Source organism: Haemaphysalis longicornis, unplaced genomic scaffold (genome assembly GCF_048455015.1).
Source record: "Haemaphysalis longicornis isolate Haplotype H1 unplaced genomic scaffold, Haemaphysalis longicornis Haplotype H1 scaffold_1, whole genome shotgun sequence".
NCBI classification, from domain to species: Eukaryota; Metazoa; Arthropoda; class Arachnida; order Ixodida; family Ixodidae; genus Haemaphysalis; species Haemaphysalis longicornis.
Genome location: NW_027526203.1, coordinates 348,714,690 through 348,738,680, shown reverse-complemented (window position 1 = coordinate 348,738,680; position 23,991 = coordinate 348,714,690). Strand labels below are relative to the sequence as shown.

Here is a 23,991-nt window from a genome sequence, read left to right as displayed (position 1 = left end):
TAGACCCGCCGCGGTGGCTCAGTGGCAAAGGCGTTGCGCTGCTGAGCACGAGGTCGCGGGTTCGATTCCCGGCCGCGGCGGCCGCTTTTCTGATGGAGGCGAAAAGCAAAAACGCCCGTGTGTGCGAGATTTCGGCGCACGTTAAAGATCCCCAGGTGGTCAAAATTAATCCGGAGCCCTCCACTACGGCGCGCCTCATCGCCGGCGTTGCGTCGGCGCGTTAAACCCTACAATCAATCAATCAAAGATTCTATAGAGGTTCTGTAGAGCAGCGTAAAAGTAACTTGGTTATAGGTGACGCATCTCGTGCATTGAGGGTGGGGGGGGGGGGGAACAAATTTACCGAATAGCGGCGAAAGGAGGAAGTCACGAAACGCGGCGGGGACGACAGCTTACATGGCGCGTGAATTCGCCTTGGTGACCAGTACTCTCAGGAGCAGCGAACTTCCAAGATCAACTCTGGGCTGACCAGAAGGCCCGCGTAGCGGCGGAGAGTTGGGGCTCCACGTCCCGACGTGGGAGATGTCCTCTACACTTGGCACTACTAGGGCTCAGTCGCCGCTCACAGTTAGCTGGCATTTCACCATGAAGTACGGTGGGTGCCTAGGCTGTGCCGCGAGCACCCGTTTGGACGTCCGCATTTGCACACATCTCGTTACCTGGCAAGTAGAATCTTCCGCAGCAAACAAATTCCGTTAGCCCTGCGGATTTGTTGCCGTTGTCCTATCTGCGCGTCCTAGTAGTCAATGCTAATCGACGTATTGCATTTGGTTTGCAGCACAGCCATACGTATAGGGCCTGTGGGCGTGTGGTTGTGTCGCAGAACCCTCGGCCGGCGGCGAACGCTACGATCGTGTGCACACTCCAGGACTGTGTGTGCTAGCGCAGCCGGGTGTCGTGCCTTTCGTCTTTCCGCGGAGCACGCGCCTTCGTCATTCGTAGTTGTGTCCCCAGAGTGTTGGGGGCTGCTTTGCACCGCGGCGTCCAGCCAGGTAAGAGCTGGTGCGGCCGTTTCCGCGGCGCGAAACGGAGCGGTCGTACGGCGCACGCGCGTCTGCCGGCAGCCGTGCATGGCCGTGAGAGGAATCGCGTCGCGCTTGGGCGCCCGTGCGCCGCCCCCCTCGTTGGCCGTGTGCGCGAAGAGCAGTGGGCAATCTTCACCCGTCCAGGTTGGGCGCCGCCGATTCACTTCGCTGGGGCGGCCTTCTTTACGTGCGCCGGCCAAGTTTGGTTTGCACCCTAAACTAACTGGTCGCGCACGCTTTAAGGGGGCGTATGATATGGGCCGCTGCTCTCGTGCGGCCGCTCTTCCGCGCGGCGCCCCGCGCATTGCGTTTTCTTAGCTCGCCTTGAGGGTGCAGGCCGCGACTGACCACGTCCTGCAGTCTCTCCGCACTGCGCTTCTTGTTTGCCCAGCTAGCTTTGGATAGCAGCCAAGTACTGCTTTCTTTTCTACACACTCACTAGACTATCAAGGTGTCCCCGACTTATTGATTAGTTGTGCAAGGGTTGAATGCGTTTGAATAATTTGCCCACATACTCTGCGGTTGCGTTTTGTTGCTTTACAGTGCTGCTCTTTATATCGCGTTTTCGGCAGTTCACGTTGCGGTTCGCTCGCTTTGTCGCCAAACACAAAACTTTGTCGTAATCGTCTTAAGTCGACGGAAACTGTCGACGCGTAGGCGGTTGGTAGCCCCCCCCCTACCCCCACAAAAAAAAAAAATCAATCGTCGTTACTGCTGTCTAGAACAGCCCACATTAATACGAATGAGAGACGTTCACTGGAAGTCCACGTTTGTGTTGGTGGCATCTCTTCTTCGTACTTTGTGCGCTTTTCACACAGACTTCAATATCGTCTCACCTTTCCGTCCCCCCCCCCCCTCTGTACCCCAAACCGACCCCCGCTCTCTTAGCGGAAAGCAAAATATTTCGTGTTGTTTAGCTGCGCTCTTTGTGAAAACGGGGCTTTCTTCTTAGCGAGGTAGTAAGGGACGCACAGACGAGAGGCCCATTGTGCACACTTCCGCGCACGTGGTGGGGGGAGGCGGTCAGCTCATGAAGCGAACTAATCGAAACCGCCCCGTATTCCTTGGTCAGCGCCGAATGAAAGCGGTCAAGAGGTATCAACAGCTTCCTGCGCGTTCCTCTGCTTGTTTCGCAAGCAACAGCTGTCTATTTTTGGTGCCGGCAATGAGGTGAACGTTGAGCACTGCCGCGTGAAATCCCTGGATGCGAGTTGCCAGTCTGTGCCCACACGCTTAGTCGCAGCCACTTGACGTGCGACGTGACGTTTCCGAGGGTAATCATTCCGGGGAACAATCAAGTTCCTCGCAGCACTGAAAAGGCGGCGGTAATGTGGAAACGTCGCTCCGACCGGCAGCGTGCACGTGGAACAGGGGGCACTCATTAGCTAAGGGCAAGATCGGCGGCCGTGTGCCAACCCCGAGCCATAAAGTGTTGGCGGCGAATGAAATCGTTCCCGACGGCGGCAGCGGGTTAACTAGGCGGGCGGCGTGATGTACGGGCCCGCGGCGTCCAGCAGCTGCGGGCCGCGTTTCGTGGCAGCGCGGGAGACCGGTGACCTCCTCCGGGATCCGGTCGGGACGGACGGCGCTGATCGGGGAACCGTCTCGACGGGGGCGCGCATCCGAGAACCGCGATGGACCTATTTGCCGCCGCGGTGGAAGAGGCGATGCACCCTCCTTCCTTCCTCCGGGCGCCGCTGCCTCGTTGGCGTCCTTTGTTTGTCCTCGCTGCTTTGGATTTACGAGGGCTCCCTGGACGGCGTCGTCGGAGGCGCGCGGCCGACGCGCGAAGGCATTTTGTCATCGGCGGCGGCGGCAGGGTCGTCGTTCCGCTTTGCGCACCCTGGCCCAGCCCTCCTCCTTTGCAGCCATTTCTCATCCCGCGTGGGCGGCTGTCGCGGCATCCAGCGCCGCAGCTGGGACAGGTTGCAGCTGCAGCCTTCTTGGCCGCCTTCCTGCCTAGGCCTAGCCGGCCTGCCGCCCATGGTGGGTTCGAGCGGGAGGGTCTAATCTGCGGACGAACCAGCGTGGGGTGCGGAACGAAACGGTCGGACGCAACCGCAGCATGTACGTACGCGGGTCATCATCTGAACTTGAGCACAGAAAGCGTCTCTTAACGTCGCGTGCCCAGCGTGCTGCTCTGGCGCCTGCACGGTACGCTTCTCCCAGGTCGTTGATTGTAGTATCTTGTGCGGCGGGAAAAGATTGTGAAATCCTATTCACCGCAGCCCACAGTTTACCCGTGTCTTGGCGGGAGTCTGCGTTGTTTAGAAATGTGCAGGGCGTATCAGTCAGATCTACTGGATCTGCGACCGTTCGCATGGCAACAATATTGCCAATCTCGGTCGGCACTGTGTCCATCCTCGAGCCACGCTCGCACATCGCCTTTCGGAGAGCCCTTTGGCAGACGGCCCCCGCCAGCAGCGGCACTCCGGACGCTGACAGGGGCGGCGTGAGAAGTTGCCCCTGGCATCTCTCCAGAGGTCCATGATTCCTGATTTACGGAGTCTGCCGTCCGACCGAGTTTCTGCGCGCGGCAGTCGTCGAGGCCCCTTCTGGCTCACGCGCCTCCCCGCGGCACCTGTCGGTGGCGGCGGTTTTATCGCCCCAGCCCTTTGTGGCCGGAGGCAGTGTCAAGTGGCTGCTCGCCGTACGTTTACAAGCGGCGCACGGCGACCCTTTCGGATCGAACTTCGCCTCCGCCTTGCAGCTGGTGCGGAGGCACTGCGTCGCCAGGGCGGCTGCCAAGAGGCAGGCAGAGTCCAGCACAGCACGGCTGCGTTTCACGCTAGCATTTACGAACCGCCGAGGGCTGCCAGGGAGGGCCCTCTCGGCGTTTGCTTGTTCCTTTATTTTCTTCTTGCGGCTGGCCTAGAGCGTAAATTTATTGGAAATTTACGTGCTTACCCGCCGGCGTGCGTTGGAGAGCGTCGGGGCACTTACTAATCCTGTCGATCCGGCGCAGATGCTTGAGTGTGTCGTGCGCTTGCTGTCTCTAGGCGCACCCACAGTTCACGTGAAAGGGACGAAGACCGTTGCGTAATCCGGTGTTTCGGTTACAGCTTGTGTGAGTTCGTTTCCGACTACTAGCAGCGATTCAAGCACAGCAAGCCGTGGTGTTGCGTGAAGGCCTCTCTGACCGGCGCACGTGCTAGCGGTTCTCGCACTTGCGCAGAGGTCGAGGTCTTCGCTTCCCCCCGGGCTCTGACGCCGCGAAGACGTGCGCGAGCCTTGGTTCGGGCTGCGGAGGTAGGTACCGAGCGCGAAGAATGCGGGAGCGGGGGCAGAGGAGAGGGGGGACTGGCTGCCCCGAAGGGCTTTGCTGGGGCGGTTTCGTCTGGCGCCTCGCGCGCAGCGCTGGCGTCGCGAATTGCAAATGTTTGAGCTGGCAGGCCGGATCGGGACAGGCTCCTAACAACGTGTTGCTGCTCCTCGGGAGGGGGGAGGTGAGGGGGCCATGAGAACCTGTTTGAGACTCTCGGGGGGCCGTGGGCCCCGCGCACGGGGCTGCTGCCGCCGCCGCCGCACGCCGTTCCGGGTCGTCCGTCAGCGCGCCGCCGCCATGCCGGGAGCCGAGCGCCGCGGCTCGCTGGCCGCAGGGCGTCCGTGGGTGCGCGCCAGAGAGCAGTGCTCGCTGCTAGGAACCTGTTCGCCGCTGTCTTGCTTCTCGCTGCTCGCAACAGCGTCTTCTTCTTGCAGCCAGGGTGTGTATCGTACGGGGATGAGTGTAAAAACTGTGCGCCGTCCTTGTCGTTGCGTCCACCATCGTCTTTCTTTTTTCGTACTCCACGCGGTCGCGTGCCTTGCGCGTTCGGTTTTCTTCGCCTCGTGGGTTTTTCTTGCACGGCTCCTCGAATTTTGCAAGAAAAACGAAAGCTGGTTGAGCTGGCGGGATATGGCGGCAGCTGGAACGTGTGACTGGCGGCGGCATCATTGGAGGAAAGTGAAACGCGTGTGGCCTCTGTGCGCCGCTTGCATAGCCGCTTGTAGCATGTCTCGTTCGTACCTTACCGCTGTGGCTTAATGCTCCCGCTCACACTAGTTGGGAATCGGTTCACTGTGTCTGTTCCTAGTGCCCGTGCCGCACCCACGTGTCGCTCACCGATACCGTTGGCGGCTCCTTTCAACTCCTGCCTGGCTATAAAGCTTTGCATATGTTGTAATCTCCCCCCATCTGTCGCCCTCTGCTCCAGGTTTTGGTTTGTAGCCCGAAACAACCCATTCCCGTTTGTACCCGTCCCGCTTGAACCCATTCCCGAAACGCCCTTCCCGTTTGGCCCGTCCCGTGTGCGCCCGTTCCCAAAACGCCCTTCCCGTTTGACCGCTTTCTGTTCCAACCCGTTCCCAAAACACCCTTCCCGTTTCAGCCCGCTCCCAAAACGCCCGCCGCAAATATTTCAGATAACTTTCTGAGCTCGCAGTGCACTTTGAGCCTCCAGAATTCTGCTGGGCAAGGTAGTGTAGGTTACTGAGTAATTACTACAACATATTTTACTCATTTCTTGCCTAAATACTTAGCGCAAGGGTAAATTCTATTTTACCTCGACTCTAACTCTACTCCATAGATGGCGCCACCAACATGTTTTCTTTTTAAAGTTCTGCAGGTGATGGCTACAGTATTCTCAAAACAACTACAATTATTGTGAACGCTTCACCGAAAAGTGAAATATTCAAGCTACTTTAAACGAAAGCAAATAGATATGAGCAACAAAAATATCCGTGGTTTGTTTTGAGACTAATTCATCAAATGTCGTTACTTGCGCCGTGGCGGCCGGGTTACGCAAACCGCAGACGGTGTTCTGAAGTGTCCTACCGTTTTCAGTGGCAAACGGAAACTCCAGCCATGGGTAACCCGGTAAATGGTGACGCAGACACGGTAACGATATGCTAAAACTCACTATTATAGATGGATTAAATGTTTGCTTTTGCTTTTCCACGTACTGCGGGCCCGCCTATTATTATACGTAAAAAGTACACGCAAGAGAATACTTGGGGTGTTCTTAACGCTTGTATGAAAAATGTGTGCGAACCATTTCCTCCAAGCAAAAATTCCAGCTTTAGACTTCAATGGTTATTCTTTTACAGGCATTTGCATATAAAGTGACCGTTAGCCACACATTAAAATGGATCGTACCACTGGCTTGGTCCATAATAGTTACCGCTTTCGTAAAATATGTTTTTTTGGAGTTAGCTAGCTAGATTTGGTAATGATATCTCGCGAGATATTTTGCCTGCGTAGAAATAAAACAGTAGCGCTGTACTACCCCTAACAAATTAATAGTTGCATTTGTTAACACACCAAACTTCATTTTCGGCAAGAGGTACGGACACTACAAGCTGGCACTACGAGCACAGAAAGGATTCTGTTAATTCTCGCACTTTCTTTTTTTTGTGTGTGTGTGTTGCATATAAGTGCATGTGCATTCGTATTCGCAACCGTAGGAACTGGAACCAGTACGCATGCGAGCAACACGTTCCAGACCGTTCGACCAACGCAGGCGGAAGGGTGCGGTTTCAGCTGTAATTCACCAACGCTGTACCGGGTCGGGCGTAACGCAGCAACCTACGTGTTGTTTTTTAATTGGCGCCGCGTATCGTAAAATGGACCATTGCAAAAAGGTTGTAGGTTAATAGGGCGTCTGCATACTTTGGCTCCGCCAGCCGTAACGTTTGTTTACGGTAAAATACGTTTGGCGTAACTTCAATATAATTTCCAGGTTACGGCGGACGCAAGTAATTTTTTACTTTCGGTTACGTCGGACGTAACTCAAAATATGAGGTTAAAATACAGTCGGACGCAACTTTAATTTCAAAAACCGCACGCCTCGGTCCGAGTCACCCGAGTCGAAACTGAGTGCGTTATTCCGGGAAGGGGCTAAATGGGAAAATACGGAACGGGAAGGGCGTTTTGTACCGGGTTGAAGCGGCAGGGAACAAACGAAAAGGTTCAAATGGGAACAGGCGAAATGGGAAAGGGCGAAAAGGGAAGGTCGTTTTGCGCCGGATTGAAGCGGGAGGGAACAAGCGGGAAGGATGAAATGGGAATGGGTTCAAATGGGAACCTCCCAGATTTTGAAAGCCTAACGCGGGCATTCTGATCTGGCCTAATGCAGAACTTGGTTTGGTGGCATTGACAGCGTTATGGAGATGCGTCCCTTCGTGTGGGCACGGTCAGTGTGGTTGTCCCTGGCTTCGTGTCTTCTTCGGGAGGCAGAAAACACTTGCTTTCGCGATCTCAAGCCTGCTCGTTCCCTCAAAGCGCCCCCGGAAACATTGCGTCCAAAAGGGGCACCCTCCACCTGCCTCGTGGCTTTGAGAAGTCTGCAAAGCCGTCCGTCCGCCCTGGCAGTTCGCGGCGTGCACTACTGCGGGATGCAGCCTCCTTTGTTCGCGGACACCCGCGCACTCGTCCGCCCTCTGTAGATTTACGACTCTACGGATTCAAGTCCGCGCGTGCGCTGAGTTGTTTATGGCGCCTCCTCCGGGAATTGGTCACCGCTGCTGCTGCCGGCCGCTTCCTGTGCTCCGGATCGGGCGCGCTTTCCTGGCGCCGAGCGGTGCGTGCCCCGGTCGGGCTTGCAAGCTCCCGATTCGCTTTCGTTGACGCGTCTCAAGCCACCTCGGGAAGTCAACGATTCCAGCTGCTGTCGCTTTATTCCTCATCTCTTGTGAATTGGCGCCGTTATCGTCTTGAGCTACGCGGTGTACGCGCACATGTATATGGACGTGGATGCCGCCTGAAGGGAAGGAAAGGTTGCGCACACCACCTTGTCTTGTCGAAGGATCAAAGTGACCGGTCATTTACCTGCCGTGGTGGTACAGGGTTCAAATGAGTCCATGCTGCTACACACGAGGCCACAGGTTCGACTCCCGGCTGCGGAGGCTGTGTTCTTGTCGTCCCAAGAGGTCCCAAATTAATCTCTAGCCCTCTACTACGGCGTGCCTCAAAGTTTCAACTTACTCTTTTGAGTTCTCGCTGTAATCGCAGTCGTCCCGACGGCGTTTTTCGATTTCTTTCTCCTTAAAAGGGCCGTGGGACAGCATACAAGATTGTTTTATTCGAAAGATTTCGGGTTTTTATCCGGCAGAAAACGATGCCGTCCGGCAGCAAGCGATGCCGTATTTACTGAGAAATTAATCAATCTAGGTTAAAATTTTTATTCTGCTTTGATGTTATGAGGACGGGTATTCAAACGAACTTCCAGTGCGTCATTAGGCTGTGCAGCCTTGCTTACCGTCAGTCCTCCCAGATGGCGCTACCATAGTCAGCCCCGTACTGTTGTCCGCCGTTGCTGTGTTTTTGACCGTATTTGCTCCTGGCTTGTTTTTGTTGCGGTAGAAAGTAATTGTTTCGCGAAACATGGGCTACGCTCGACAAACAGGGTCACAAGACAACGTCGCTTACGCCAATGGACCAGTGTCGTGTAAGACAACTCCAAAGCAGCGGGCTGCTGTGCAGCTAAAAAAAAAAAGCAGTGCGCACAGTACCAACAGCAGTGTGAATCAGTACTTCTATGTTTACGTGTATTTTCGTAACTTGCATTGTTTACCCCACCATTCTTACTGCTGTAAGATGAATATGCATTACATTTAAGCGCAAATACCTCCTTCGGCAAGCTTATAAGCCCTGCCTAATTTGCGTTTGCTTTTGCCGGCCTCAGCCAATCGCACAGCTGGGCATATTGCGTCATAGGTTCTCTGGCGGGAATTGAGCGAGTGGGTCGCATGGCCATTCCCTCTTTTCCTAATTACATAGCTCATTTGGGCGAAGTTAAGTTGTGTCAGTATGATGCTAACAAGGCAATCTTTAGAATGAACCAAACTTGTGTTTTGTTTGCATGGCCCCTTTAAGTAAGGTGGTTAGCCCAATAGGTTATGTTTTGAAAGCTTTGGCCCTTGAAATCATGGAAAATGTGCCGTTTGAAGGCAGGTTCTGTTGTTGTAGGGCGCGGTGACGCAATGTTTATTTCACAGGTTTTTGCGCCGGTGTGTCCTGTATTCACACGCACGCGCTTGGTACCCGGCATCTTTTTTCGGCTGTGCCCAGGGGCTGGAGAGAGCCCCATTTGTCCACGCTGCCTCGAATAATTGTTCTTCTGTGCAATCGCGCAGAGTATTTCTATACGCGGCTTGACACGAAACGCGGCCTGCCTTAAGAAAACTGAGCCAGTGAGGGCGCGCGCTTTCGTATTTGCGTTTTAAATGTTTGTAGCTTCCATTAAAGAAAAGTCACTTGTGGTTGTGCGATCACTGGCATTACCTTGGAACATAACTCCGTGGTATTCCTGACAGCGTTGAATACCTTAGTAGTAGTAGTAGTAGTAGTAGTAGTAGTAATCTTTTTTTGATAAAAGAGGGAGGGGAAAGGGGGAGAGAATAAGGGTGGGAACCACTTTCCAGGGCTAAGCTAAGCCAGAGTCCTTCAGCATTGAAGGACTCTGGCTAAGCTAATAGGTTTTGAGGGGGGAAAAGGGCCCGAAACTGTCTGGCGTGGGGTGCCGACACCTTATCAGGCCCGTGGGGGGTTGGGGAAGGGGACGTAAAGGAGGGGATGGCGGGAAGTGCTGGGAGAAAATTTAGATAAGATAGGAGGGCCAAGCTATTTGGCCAGCCATGGCCTTGCTAAGCAGCGCAAGCTGCTATGCAAGGACCGAGCTCAACAGGGCTTCCTCCCAGGACTCTAGTGGTTTTGTAGCTATTTTCGTTCCAAATAATTGGGCAGTTACAAACTGTATGGAATGAATCGGCTTTATGGTGACATTGTTTGCAGTCTTCATTATACTTTGCTGGAAACATGAGTGAGAGTATGGACTTATGTAAGTAGGTGTTGGTCTGCATTTTTCTAAGATTTCTCGCTTCTTCGGCGCTGAGGCTGAGGTGTGGCGTAGGCATCGATCTTCTTTTGAGTTTATACGGTGTTTGTCTGCACCTTGACAATAAGCCGAAAGGGCGTACGAATGTTCGGGCTGTCTGCTGTGTAGCCCTCGCAAGAGGGTCGGCCTCCTTGCACTCTAGCCACTGATTTTCGCACTCGTATGTTCCGTACTGAAACCGATGAGCTGAAATCAGTTGCAGCCAGAAAAGTGACTGCGAAACCGTGCCGCGACTAATGAAGTTGTGAAAACGGACAGCCATACATAACGAAACTTTCGCATCATTTTTTTGCACATTCTAGTGTCCACAGTAGTTAAAAACTGTAAACGTGTCCAAAGTTCCTTTGGAATGAACGAAGGTGTGGTTAACCTTGCTCGGAAGTCGCCAAGTGCGCAATTATGCTTTAAAACCAATATGCTTCGCAAGTGAAATAATCTCAGCGCTTCAGGGACCAGGTTTAGAGAATCCGAGGGCGCGTGCTTCTGAGCTCCGAAGCAACACTCGGTGGCGACGAGAAACCATGCGCGAGCCCAGTTGCCGTAGCTTTTAACAGCCCGCGCGTTTTAAACTCGGCGTTTTTTTTTTGTTCTTTTGTATGCATAGGTAGAAAGAAGGAAGGGAAAAAGAAGGCACTCCGGTTGCGGGCCGTGGGTCAGATGAGCGGCAGAACCGCGCATACAGTGGACCTTCTCGGAATGTCGGAGGAGAAGTTGACGGCGCTCTTGCGCGAGCGTGCTTCTTCGCCTTGGCGTGTCGGGTATTTATAGCCGCTCGGCGCTTCTGTTCGCAGCACGTTCTCAGCCAGCCCGTCGGGTCCTAGCCGGCGGCGCCTCGGCCGCGCAGCAACCCGGGGCTGCAGCCGCGCTGCGCGCCGGTCACGCGCCGCGCTTTGCGTACTGCGTGCACGTGCGCCCGTCTTTGAGCCGCAGCTGTCGCGCGCCACGAGCGACGCTTTGAGCCCCGGCGTTGCGTGTTCGCGCCAGCGCCGGGGCTCAAAGCCCTCAGCGCTTGGGGAAGCAGGCACGACTGCTGCTGGAAGCCAGTGGCCGCACGAAGTCGTCAGCCGCAATGCCCGAACAGGCAGCGCCGTACGCATGGCGGCACCCGAGCATTCGCTTCGTTTCCGGAATTTCGGGTCATCGAATTCTGCTGCGCAGTTCTCTTGCAGACTTATGATCGAAACGTTGCTTTCTGTTCGCACTCGCGTTGAATAAAGCCTTCTACGAGACTCTCGAAAAGTGGAAGTCATCAGGGGCAGCTCAGTGGGCGCTTGGAACCGACTTTTGGCAGCTACATGCGCCCCCGATATTGCTAAGGTGAAATCCTGCTGCATGCTAACTGTGTCTGCTTTAAAATGGCTCGTTACTCTCCCGAGGTGAGCACCCACGGTGTCTGAATATTCCGCGTTCTACAATGGCGGACAGCTGGGCGATCGGCGCGTGACCGCTCAGCTGGGCCGACAGTGGCACAAGGCGCGGCTCTTTCTGGCCCGATGACTACGTTCGAGGTGGTGACCATCCGGCGCGAAAATTTGCCGCCGCTCTGCAAGTGCGAACAGGCATGAGGGGAAATTTCTTATTGTCAGTCAAACGTCCTCCCACTAGGCTGTTCCGACGAGCCCGACACAGCCCCCGCTGCTGTTACCTTACCTCCGGCCTCTGATAGCGTTTGCGCTGGGGAGCAATACTTCGGGCCTTCTTATCGACAGCTGGCGCCGTAAAGAGCTGAGCTGACAACAGAGATAAGGGCTGTGTCGTACTTGTTGGAACAGCCAGAGCAGCCCCTGCTTTTTGTCAGCGCCAATCGATCGGTGACCATTCAGTCCTTCCCGTTGAGAAGAGTGGGGTGGAGGATAGCGTGAGAAAGTGTAAAGCTGGGATGACTATTTGAGCACTTTTCAAGGGATGTTGGGTATCCGCCTTTGTCCGAACTTGCCCTTTTGACGAGCTGGCTGGCGGTCTCAGCTCCTTTACAAAAGGGGTACAGCGCGCTTGGCAGGAAGGGTTTCTTACGTCTGAGTGCGCTGTATTCTTTCCAAGAAGTATTAGCACCTGGTCCACCACGCTGACCTCCTCCTTTCCCGGGGAGAAGGACCTGCTCCCGGGCGAGTTGGGATGATGGTGATGGTGCGTACGTTCTACTTGCGCGCAGTCATCCCTCCTTTAAAGGGTGACATGTCACCCTGTTCATGTGTGTCCCGGTCCGCCACTGTGTTTCATTAGGAGCGGTAGTGCGATAACACTCCTGACGAGACAGTGACTGATACACAACTCTGAACACCGAGTGTGAATCTGAACACAAATATGAACACCGAACATTACACCAGGGGTGAATCCAGATGCATAAGGAGGAGGCCAGGGGAAACCCCGTAAGAATCGTCCTCTTCCAGAGCTTACACACTGTGGACCTGCTCTCTACAGCGTGCCAAGGAATGAGGCACACTGCGGTCGAGTGAAGGAACTCTTTACTCACATCTTGGCGAAAACCCGCCACCCCTCCGGGTCACACACCACCACCAGTCCCTCAGGTGTCCGAAGTCCGAGTCTCTCCGCCCGTTCCCGCTTCTTCCACACGACCACTCACCGCTCTGCATCCCCCAACGCCATCCTTCGGGCACCGACGTCCCCAAGTCCCTCGGCTGGTGGGCGTTCGTCGGGCGAGGAGGGTAGGGGCTCGGGCTGTCAGCGTCTCATATCGTCGTATTCTCGTGTGGTCACGGTGCTAAAACACCGGAACACTCGTTTTCCAACGCCTCGCGCTACAACGTAACACGTACGAAAAGTGTATTATTTATTTATTTATTTATTTATTTATTTATTTATTTATTTTTTGCATCAATACTGCCAGCCTGAGTGCCAGGCCTTAGGCAGGAGTGGGAATACAAGTTTACATTCACAAGGATACATATAAATACAACATAGAAAAAATAACACGAAACACATTGACAATATTTGTCAGAGAGAGAGAGAGAGAGAGAGAGAGAGAGAGAGAGAGAGAGAGAGAGAGAGAGAGAGAGAGAGAGAGAGAGAGAGAGAGAGAGAGAGAGAGAGAGAGAGAGAGAGAGAGAGAGAGAGAGAGCAGTCTTTATTGTCACCCCTTTTAAGACGAATGCACCGTGCGGAAATGTCCGGTTCTTCGTCCCATCAGACGACGGTCAGGAACCCGTGGTCCCTGGCGGCGCCCTCTGCCAGTTGGATGACAGCAGCTTGTATCTCGGGAAGAGAGCTGAGCAGTGCGGCCTCCCACTGCTCACTACTTCTTATATGTATTACTTGTTCAAAGGCCCGTGGTTTATTGGGGCATTGCCAGACCAAATGTTATAGTGTGGCTGCTGCAATGTTGCACCACTTGCATCTTCTGTCCGTGTACCTATCCGGATAGCTGCGGTGACACAGGGCGGGGTGAGGGAACGAATTTGATTGCAACCTGCGCCAAGCAACTGTTTGCCATTTGTTTAGCGCAGTGTGGGCAGCAGGAAATTTCAGTCGGCTCAGCCTATAGTGTTGAGTAATCTCTCGGTAAGTTGCCAGTCTCTCCACCCCCCCCCCCCCCCCCCCCACACACACACACACACACCCCACCCCCCCGTCACAGACGGCACGTTGTCGGATTCGAAGTCAGCCTGGTTCGTGTGGCTGCTTCATGTGTCATCTCGTTCCCCGGGAGAGACGAGTGAGCTGGCGTCCATACCAGGCGGATGTGCCTTGAAACTGGGGTCGCGCTGTTCGTAAGGATTTTGGCGGCTGTGGTGGAGATCCTACCGCGCGCATAGTTGCGCAGGGCGGCCTTGGAGTCCGAGGTGATGGTAGTAGCCTGCGTGCCCGTAACTGCAAGAACTATGGCCACCTCTTCACCCGTTTCTCGGTTGGACGTAGAGATTGAGCAAGATGAGGTTGCATTTCCCTGCTTATCTACCACCACGGCCACTGCCGCACGTTGGCCAAAAAAAAAAAAAAAAAGAAAGCAAAAGAAGACACAACAGAGAAAGCCATACCTGCACAGAGTTTTACGCGCATGACACTTTAATGCGCCGTTGCAGAACATTGGGAAGATTACAACCATTTGCAATTAGAAACCCATGACACTATGACTAAAATTGCCACACAAAGAATAAATAATAAAAAAAAAACAAGAAACGTATTCGGAGGCAAACATTTACACATCGCTGAAGGGAAAAAAACGGCAACACTGTTCACATAAAAGAGAACACGATACGTTCACAACTGTTTTGAAACGCGCAGTTTACTGACAACAAATCACTACGTCACAAAGAACATGAAAATCAGATGCAGCGATTAGCACTCAGGGGTATAAAATATACCCTTAAGGAAGAACTTAAACAAGTACAATGAGACAGCAACTTAAATTGAGAAGTTTTTCATGAATATTTCCACATTAGGGCATTCGACCGGGGGTAGGGAATTCCAACTAGCGACTGTTTGAGGAAAGAAGAAATACGTTTGTGCGACAAGAAAAAAATCTAAACTTTTTTCGTGTGATATGAACGCGTCGGGCGGCGATCGGTCATTGTGAGGTAGTTAGCTTGGTCTATGCCAAGTTTATCATTGTATATTAAATAGAATAACTTTAGCCTGTCGCGGTGACGTCGCGTTTCTAATTTCTTTTAGTTTGCGGCCTGAAGGAGACTCGATGGGGATATGCGCGAGCTATAAGAATTAAAAATAAATCTGACGGCTTTTCTCTGTACTCTTTCTAGTTTGTCAATGTTCGTTCGCGTATACGGGTCCCATACAGGTGCGGCATATTCTAGTACGGGTCTAATGTAAGTTGTGCAGGCTAGTAACTTCACTTCCTTCGTTGAATTTCCTAGTGTTCGCCTCAAATAGCCGGCTTTTTCATTGCCTTATTTGTAATGTGTACGTCATATGCTCGCTCCACCGTAAATCAGAAGTGAAAACGACACCTTAATATTTGTAACTGGACTCTACGTCTAAAAAACAATTACCGACATGATATCGAAAATTTACTGGATGTTTTTTACGGGCTATAGTCATTAAGGGGTTTTTTTTAGATTAATAGTCATTTGCCACTTCAGGCACCATTCCTGTATATTGTTCAGTGACATGTTTAAAGTTTATTGATCGTTAGCAGATTCGATTTCATGGTATATAGCACACAATCATCGGCAAATAACTTAACTTTTATTGTTATGTTGCAAGCGATATCGTTAATGAAAAGTGGAAACAAAAGAGGCCCTAACACGGATTTTTGAGGGACTCCAGATTGAACTACTGCAGATTTGGAATTTACGAAACGCCTTGTCCCCGGTATGAGAGATATGCTTCTAACCAAGAAAGTAATGAATCGTTTTGTAAAATGGGTTTTAATTTCAAAAGAAGTTTAGGATGCGAAACACGATCAAAGAGGACCCGCCCACGAAAAAAAAAAAAAAAGGCGTGGGCGGGTCCTCTCCTTCGTAACGTCAGGGAAAAAGCGTGACGAGAAGGTCCCGTGCACGACTCGTGCCTTTTGTGGGATTGATTGCTAAGAGCACGTGATGAGGAGTGGTTCCTCAAGAGGGACATTGGCGTGTTGTCAGCTGCTCGCTTTACTGACGAGTGGATTGAGAACAGTGTGCGTGCGCTTGCCTGTGTGTGAATACACGGGTCACCGTATGAGCCTGCGTTTGTACCCATTGCTTAGAAAGAGAAATTAATTCTGATTCTTTTTTTTTCTTTTCTGTCTGCAGGTGAGTTCTTCCCTTCTGCTAACCTTCGTCGATAGTTGATCGTGATTCGCGCAATTCGTCAGACAGGTAAGGTGGCGTATGTGCGTTTTGTTGGGGGTGTTTATGTTAAGGCAGTCACAGACGTCGGAAGGGCAGCTTTGGTTGGGTGTGCCGTTTCTAAAGTCCATCAACGGGCAGCCGCTCTCTGCTTGAAATTGGCGTCAAGTGCTGGTGCTCCGAAACCTTCGGGGATACCCGAGCAATGAGTACCACTTCGGGTACTGGAACGTCGGTGCTCTGGATGAACAACAATTGAAAAGAAAGCGAAAGCAGCGCAAAGACGCCTTGGCCTCCTTGCGCTGTTTTTGGTTTTGCGCCTTAAGGAATCGTTTTTTTTTTGCGCTTTCTTGTGCCTTTGTTTTGCTTTTGGTCGTTGACCACGTGGCCTTCTCACGATCGGTAATGCCGAAGCAATGATATAGCATGTGATTACAAGGTGATATACTGTGCTCTTGTTCACATTTTATTCAATGCTGGAAGCGGTGTCGTGCTTGTCATTTCCACGTAATGTATGTGTCGCCACTGTGGCCCTGCCCTTTGCTGGCTAAAAGGGATACTTTTTGTCCTACGAGGTGCCGTCTGCCTGGCGCCAAGCAAAACACTGCCTGAAGCTGTCTGTTGGTCCGTACGCACTTGCGCTCAAGGGCGACAGAAATGAAAAACTGTTAATTCGGGCTTGTTGGTACATACTTAGTTTGATAACAGCGCTAGGGCAGGACACAGAGAAGGCGACACGAGACAGCGCCCAGTCTCGTGTCGCCTTCTCTGTGTCCTGTCCTAGCGCTGTTATCAAAATAAAAAAGGCGACAGAAATCACGTCGCTTTTGGTCGCTCCAGTAGCAAGTGTGAACAGGCGGGCCATTGATTGGTTGCAATTGTTTGTTATAAGCGGCGTCAATCAATAGAGGCATATCGTGTACCAGCAACCATTTTCGCCGGAGGTGGCAACCCTCACTTTTTATCATTTATGTTTCCTTATGTGCGCTGTCTTCTTTTTTGTTGTTGTTTTTGCGGTAGTGATGCTTTTATTTAAAATTTCTCGAGTGTCGTGTCTCAAAATTTGTTCTTGTAGCTCAGTGCTGCGAAAAGAAAAAAAAAAGAAAGAAAAACGCGATACTAAAACCCTATTGTGCGTACAGATAGCGCAAAGAAACATCTTTTTTATGCGAGTTATAGCTATCCAGCCCGTCGGATAGTATGCCCTTAGAGTATGGCTCATTTTATACATATGCCGGAAGACAAGCTTGCTGTACCGAAAACGCGTTTTTTTTTTGTGTGTGTGTGTGCTTCGTCCTGGAGCCCAAAGTAAAGAACCAGTGGGCATGCGCGCAGCACACGCCCTCACTAGTCGCTGGAAATCGAGCATGTCGTGTGCTGTTTTACCACGGGAACAAAAAAATGTATAGTCATGGACAAATGAAACGAGAACACGAAAATATGAACAAGAACACGCAAAATTGAGAAATACTGTTTTGTGGAGGTCCAATAATGACACTCTATCGGTATATTTGGGAGGCCGCATTTCCCAACTTTGTTTTTGTAATTAAGCCACCGGTGATTTTGACTTGCACGGAAAGAAATCGCGCTGCTTGTGTGAGTCCTGTTCATATTCTCGTGTTCGCGTTTCGTTTGTCCATGACTGCACGTCTTTCGTCACGACCGCCTGTGAGCTGGACATGCACCTTCGCCCTCGTCCAGTCCTTCCCCTTCTAGCTTCCAAGGGCACGCCACGATGCCGGCTGTGACGCTCATTTCACGAGCGCGTGGTATGCGCGGAATCACCGAGCACCTGTTGATAAACGCGGATCCAAGGTTCCAGGAGCTTGTGTTTTCGCGTCTTGTTGTCCCTATGCCCCCCTTCCCCATTACAATCGTGGAAGGCAAATGGGCATAAGTCCTCGTGCTCCCGTTACTTTGGGGTCACGTGAACCTAATACCTGCGTGATAAGGGTCGACCTGTCAAGGTTGCATTGCACCGTTTAAGTGAAATTAAGGCCACAGTATACCAATTTATTTTTGCTTAGGGTGTGGCGTGGTCCGTGTACCAGCGAGGTAGCGGGTTCGATTTGTGGCCCCATGACATTTCTGCATTTCTGATCGAGACTGAGTACGAAAAGCTCACGGGAGCGCGATTTAAAAAAAAAAAATAGAACGAAAACAAGACCCGCGTGGTCGAAATTCTTGAAGTCTCGGTGCACTAATCCACGCTAAGCGGAAAGATGTACTCTCACCAGATTCTGCACGTCGGGGACGTCCCGTGGGCCCGCCCCTTTTATTTGGCGAAGCGCAACACGTGCTGGCGGGAAATGGTGGCGGTGATGAACGATGCCGGTTTCGCAGGGCTGGTGACAGCGTGAAGGCAGCCGACAATGGGCCAGCGCGAACCGCTTGGACACGGCGCGCTGAGCGCGGCCCGCCGGTGTGCCCTATTTGAGGTCCGCGTGCCCCCCGTTTGGCGGCCATGGCCACTGTTCTGCGGTCTTGTGCCTGGAGTGGCCCCGCGGAGAGGGAGAGTTCCCGCCGCGACGCCCTCTTTCTTTCGAATCGCGCGCCCTTGGGGATGCCGGGCCCTTTCCATTGCCGAGGCGAGGGGAGACTAGTCTGTGGACACCCACAGCATGGGGCTCGGGTTCTGGGCGTGCGTGCGTGCGTGATGCTATGCGCCGGCGGAAAGCGCGCACCTCCGGACGGCCCAGCAGCGGCAGGATTTATGCACACTGCTGCGCCCTGCCCTTTGGTGGCCCCTGCGGGTGGGCAAATGGACAGCCCGATTAAAGAAGCGCCTGCGCTGAGCTGCACTGCTTCCAGACGCGCACAATGCGGCAACTCTGCCTCTTTCCTTTTTCCCCTGACGCCCCGGGCCCCATTCTCTTCGTCCCCCTTTCCGCCCCCTTGCGTAGCCAGCAGCGTCGGAGGTGTTGGCATATCACTGCGAATAACAGGCGAAAGAAAGGAATAAGCTGCGGCCAGCATGTGGGCCGCATTTCTGGCGAGTGCCTTTCCTGGCTTCTGTGCTCGTTCTGCTCGGTAAGCCAGCAAAATGTGCGGAACCTCCGCACCGAGGCTGCACAAGAGGTGGCCTTTTATTTGGCAAGATGGCGGTGGCTTCATCCTTTCTGCGCCCACCCCGCTCAGCGCCGGTACTGCCCGTGTCGCGGCTGTGCCGTTGTGCTGAGGCAATGGGCCTCTGCCGGGAAGAGGGGCTACTGCGGCCGTCTTCGCGTGCTCCCCACTCCGTTCAAGCAAAAGCGCTGGCCGTGGCCTTCTCCGCTGCCGCAGTCTCTCGCTCGCGCGCTTCATTGAAGCGCTTCGAGGCGGAAGCGTCGTCGTGGCACAACTATTAATATTCGGGGGAAGGGTACGTATGATGTCGAGCTCGTGTCGCGAAGTGCAGCTTCGAACATGGTAAAAAAAAAAAAAAATGAAGCGGAGGTCCGAATGGTTCTGAGCCATTGTTTGCTTTCCCACAGTGTACACCCGTTCCATCAGAGTTGTCTCGCCGCCTGTCGCCCGTAAATAAATGGCCTGTCAGTTTTCACTGCCGAGCTTGATCATGCATTTTACCTGGGGCCGGTGTGATGTGTCACTGCTCCCGATTTGATATTCGCGCCCTGTTTATGAGAATGGGGTCAGGTAGGACCGTAATTTTTTACTTTATATGTTGCGATGGTCGAAAACAAAACATATCGGTGTAAAATTGCAGCATAGCTGTAAATATTGCGTGTAACTGCCACAAGCCCTTATGGCTATAATACCGGCCGCGTTGGATTTGTCAAACGTCGGGTTCGACTCACGGAGCGGAGCACTGCTATCAGCCTCCCAACCCCGAGTTTTCTCCCCACCTTCTGGTTTCCTGAGATACACACCACACATGTCGGAGGCAACGGGTGACGATGCTTTTTCTATTTCGGTGTAAAGGCGCCTAAAGGAACCGCGCCCGGGGAAATGTGTAGCCAACTTTTACCGTGTACGTCTTCCAGGGAAGGCTACGAGACGTTTTCTTTTGTTCTTCGAGAAAAATCATGTAATCGAACTGTCGGGATGGTTACGGCGTTAGGATTTAAGATGTGTACGTGCCGCTACCATTTGCTGTATCCGTGAAGTTATTTTTGTGTGCGTCGGGAAGACGGTAAATGACACAATCGGGCAGCTCCGTATCGGCCTTTCCTCTTAATTATTTCGTCGGCTTGATGCTTCGTTGGTTTGCCTTTACCGTTTTACCGTCAACTAAATGCACTCTGGTTTCTGCTTGGCGGAGAAAGAAATATCTTGCAATCTCTTGGTCATAAAAAAAGTTTCACGAGCATGTAAAATTACAAAGAAAAACGCAACCACGAGACCTTCACTTTGGGTACTCTGCGCCTTTGCTGGCATTCCGTGCGGAGCCGCCAGGTCTGCTGCAGACGTGCGTTTCATGTATACACCGCCGTCTTAGGCATTCATTTCCCATTTCAGCAGGCGCTCCGAGTGACGCGAACTGCTTGACAAGCGGCGAGAGGAGGGGCGCGTCTAGATTTGTGTGTTTTGAGTGCCGCGGGGCGGAGGGGATAAGCACTTCCTCCGCGAGTCGCCTATAACGGAAACTGCAAGATCGCTGTGCGGTAACGGCGCTGGGCCGAGATTCGCGCGCGTTTGCCGCAGGAAGAAATCCAAGCGCCGTTGAAAGAAAGAAAAAGGAAAGGTTGGGGGAGAGGCTGAGAGGCGCAGCACTTACGCTTCTTTTCCAAGTGGCGCCTGCCCGGAGGAACCCGCTTGCATTTTCGTCCGTTGCGGCTTCACTCCTTTCTCGCTGCTGGTGGTTGTTTTGTTTCCGTGCATGTTTGTCGCTGCGGTGGCGATGGAGGCAGGCCCGCTGATGGCTGTGCTGTGTATACATGCAGCAGCACCTGCTGAATTGGAAATGCGCGCCAACCGGAGAGTGGCTCGCCCGTGCGTCGTCAGGGCCGACGCACTTGTGCGGGCGCTCAGGGCTGCCTTTTTTTGTTTTCCCGCTACGTCCGCTCTCCTCTTCCAATGCGCATATCGGTGTTACGAGATGCGCGTGTGCGCCAAACGTGCGCGTGCGCGATGCTAGCTGCGTTGGCTCTCTTTGCTAAATCTGCTATCTCCAGCGCTTTTTCTGGTGCCCCATCTCTCTCTCTCTCTCTCTCTCTCTCTCTCTCTCTCTCTCTCTCTCTCTCTCTCTCTCTCTCTCTCTCTCTCTCTCTCTCTCTGTGTGTGTGTGTGTGTGTGTGTGTGTGTGTGTGTGTGTGCGTTTGTGCGTTTTATTTTCTGATTGTTTGTTTGTTTTGCGTGATCTGAAGCTGGCCTGCTACATGCGTGGTGCTGTCGTTGGTAGGAGTGGAGGTTGACGTGGTGATGCGTACCCGTTTCACGTTTGCCGCGGCATGGGAGATGGTAATTAATTTTTTTTGGGGGGGGGGAGGGGGGGGGGGGCGTTTTGAGACACAGGCGGTTCGGTACAAAGACGAATTCTGGCGAGCGCTTTAGGCTGCGCGCGTTTTTGACGTAGTGGTTGCAAGCACGCCATTCGGGCCTATTTATTACAGATTTATTGCAGACGAATTAAGTACTTGCGTTATCAGCAGAAAGCAACGCGCACAAATGACGAAGGCCAAGAAATTGCAAGTTTTTTGCCATTACGTTATAAATAAACAGGTTTCTTTCCCTGTGCGGTGGCGCTCAATTACGCAGCGTTTGTCTCAGGTTCTGCGAAGTGCAAAAAAAAAAAATAGTTACTGTCACTGATATTTGAAGAAGAAAAAAACGTGTGATGATAAGTCCCTACAAAAAAAAAACACGAGTCTTAAGACACGACGATACTGTCACTTATTTGTTACATAAAGTTCTGGTGATAATAATGTAACGGCGAAATTTGTCCAATAGTAACTGCCGCTACGGTAGTATAATGTTCGCGGTGAAGAACTCAAGACGTCGAAGAAAGGTTCGAGGTTAGCTTGTTTACTTTACTGATGGCATTGGTGACATTTAGCACATAACAACTTGAAAGAATACACTTATTACATCAGATGAGAAAAATGGTCGAAAGAACAAGAGTACTTAACGGGGCATGGCTGACTGGATCGCGGTCTCCCGGCGAGAGGGCCCGACGACGGGCGGCAGAGTTTCTAAAGTGAGTCTTGGTGCAGGCCGCCCGCTGCACTCCGCCACCGTGAACCCGGCGGAGAGGGTTTAAGTCGTTGCATGCGGACTCGTGGAAGAAAAGTGCATTCTGGCCCCACTTGCTGGAACCAATCGGGGAGACGCTTGTAACACCAATCAGCCATGTTCCCGCCGAAGTGAAAAAGACCATTTACGCGCACGCACACACAAGGTTTGAACCCGAAAACGCGCGCTTGAGGTAGTTCAGACAAAACACTAAAGTAAACAGTGTAAAAAACAGAAAGGTCGTCTAAACTACACCGAGGAGCCGGAGCCCGAAAGCGACCAGCGCACACGCCACGGGGGTATGTCATGAAAGTCCCGGCCGCGCCGAAACCCAATCTGGGCCGATGGTCCCCCTTAACATCCGCGTCTTCTGGTCGGTCAGCGCGCACGCCGCATGCCTTTCTTGGAAAAAGCAGGGCTTTGCGACTGAAGAAGGATGCTACAAAATAGAAGAAGCAAACAGAACGGAGGCTTCGCGACAGTAAGTCGCCAGAACCAAAAGAAAAAAGAAAAGAACAATGAGGTTGTCTATATGCTGCAAATATTCTAGCTAATATTGAAGCAAATAAACAGACGTCTTTTGGCGAGGCCGCATAACAATCCCCTGGCCTAAAATAACGCGGAATTGCGAACGAGAACGTCTGTAATAAATAGGTATGAATTGCGTGCTTGCAACTTCCACGTCAACAACGCGTGCAGCCTAAAGTGCTCTCCTGAATTCGTATTTGTGCCGAACCGCCCGTGTCTCGAAACACCCGTGCACCGAAAAGACCGTACCGAAATGCCATGTGCCGAAAAGACCGGAGCCGCTATTTCCGAAGCGTCTTGAGGCGAAGAAGGAAACGTGCTGCAACTGAGAACCCGGTCGTTGTAGGGATGGGTTTGCGGGTTTGGGGTTGAAGCCGTGGGGAACCCGCTACATATTTGGCACACTTTGTTCGAGCTTTATTATTGATACGTGGGGCTTGTCATTGAATACATATTTTCTTTCTTTTTTGGTTTTCTGGAGCTGTGCTGTGTGTAGCGGCTTTTGAAGTTGGTGGCATGTTCATTTATACCCACATTTTGGCGGTTGCAAGTTGTCATAACTTGCTAGCCTCTTTCGCGTGTGGCTGCTCGGTGGCTAAGTATATACAGAGTGGGTCATGCATAGGAACAACAACTGAGTTGTGCCACAATACCTGCAAAAGAATGGCCTAGCCTGCGCTCACATACACCAGGGTTTTGGGCATTCGTGCGGGGTGGCACAATGTCAGGCCCCGCGTTTCAGCAGTGAAATTTCTGCCCATTTGGATGGCTGTCGTCGTCTATTTCGGTGGCTGGAGGCGCGGGCATAAACGGAAGTGCCTGCTCTGGCGGGGGTGTCCCCCTTCCGGTGGTGGTGGTGGTGGTGACGCGCGCGGCTTCGTGGGAAAGCGCGCGGACTCCCGTCTTCGGTGACATCGCCAGGGCGGGCCGCAGATGACGATCTCGCAGAGAGAACCCTGCGCTTCCCGGAACCCGAGGTCCGGAAACGCTTGCTCGGTGCTCGCCCGGCACGGCTGCGCCAGTCGCCTTTATGGGGCATTAAACGAGCCGGGATCGCTTTCTCGCTCCTTGTTCTGGCTCCTCCTGGCTCCGAGATTGGGAAGAACACGCGCGCCGCTTTCTGCTCTCAGGGAGAAGAAGCTGCGGCGCCGAAAGGGCGCCTAAGCAGCGTGGACCATCTCCGAATTCCGTCGCGTTGGGCCATCCGTAGAAATAATTATAATTATATATATATATATATATATATATATATATAATTAGTTTCAGAGTAAGGTTACAGATTTAGTCCGCCTTCCTTCACGCAGACGGGGAGAGATATTTGAAAATGGGGTGTAGGCATATAATCGGGATGGGCTCGTGGGGCAACAAAAGAGCGAGCAACAACAAAAAAGAGTGCACAAAACTGCGTAAATGCGGGTGTCTCACTGCTTGCACGAAACGGGAACAAATGAAAAAAGGCCAAGAAGTAGGTAATCGATACATATGGGTGGGGAAAGAAAAAGGAGATGGCCCTTACAGGCAGAAGGGAATTCATTTCATTTTCACTCTTTTTACATTTAAATCATGAAAGATAAAAAGAACTGCTTGGACCCGTAGCCAAACGCAGTCAGGGATCAATGTAGCGATACAAGGCGTTGTAACAAGATA

The 23,991-nt window shown here is 52.5% G+C and overlaps 1 protein-coding gene across 5 annotated transcripts in view; it reads left to right on the top strand.

Moving 5' to 3' along the window:
- Positions 1-23,991, top strand: part of Pan (transcription factor pangolin) — a 229,668-nt gene that overhangs the window by 98,059 nt on the left and 107,618 nt on the right. Inside the window, exon 1 of one of the 5 annotated variants that reach the window (XM_077685795.1) lies at positions 15,655-15,675. The exons of the other annotated variants lie outside the window; for them this stretch is intronic. The gene's annotated coding sequence lies outside the window, so the exon portion shown is untranslated. Of the gene's footprint in view, positions 1-15,654; positions 15,676-23,991 lie in introns of those variants that run through there. 5 annotated transcript variants of the gene reach the window in all.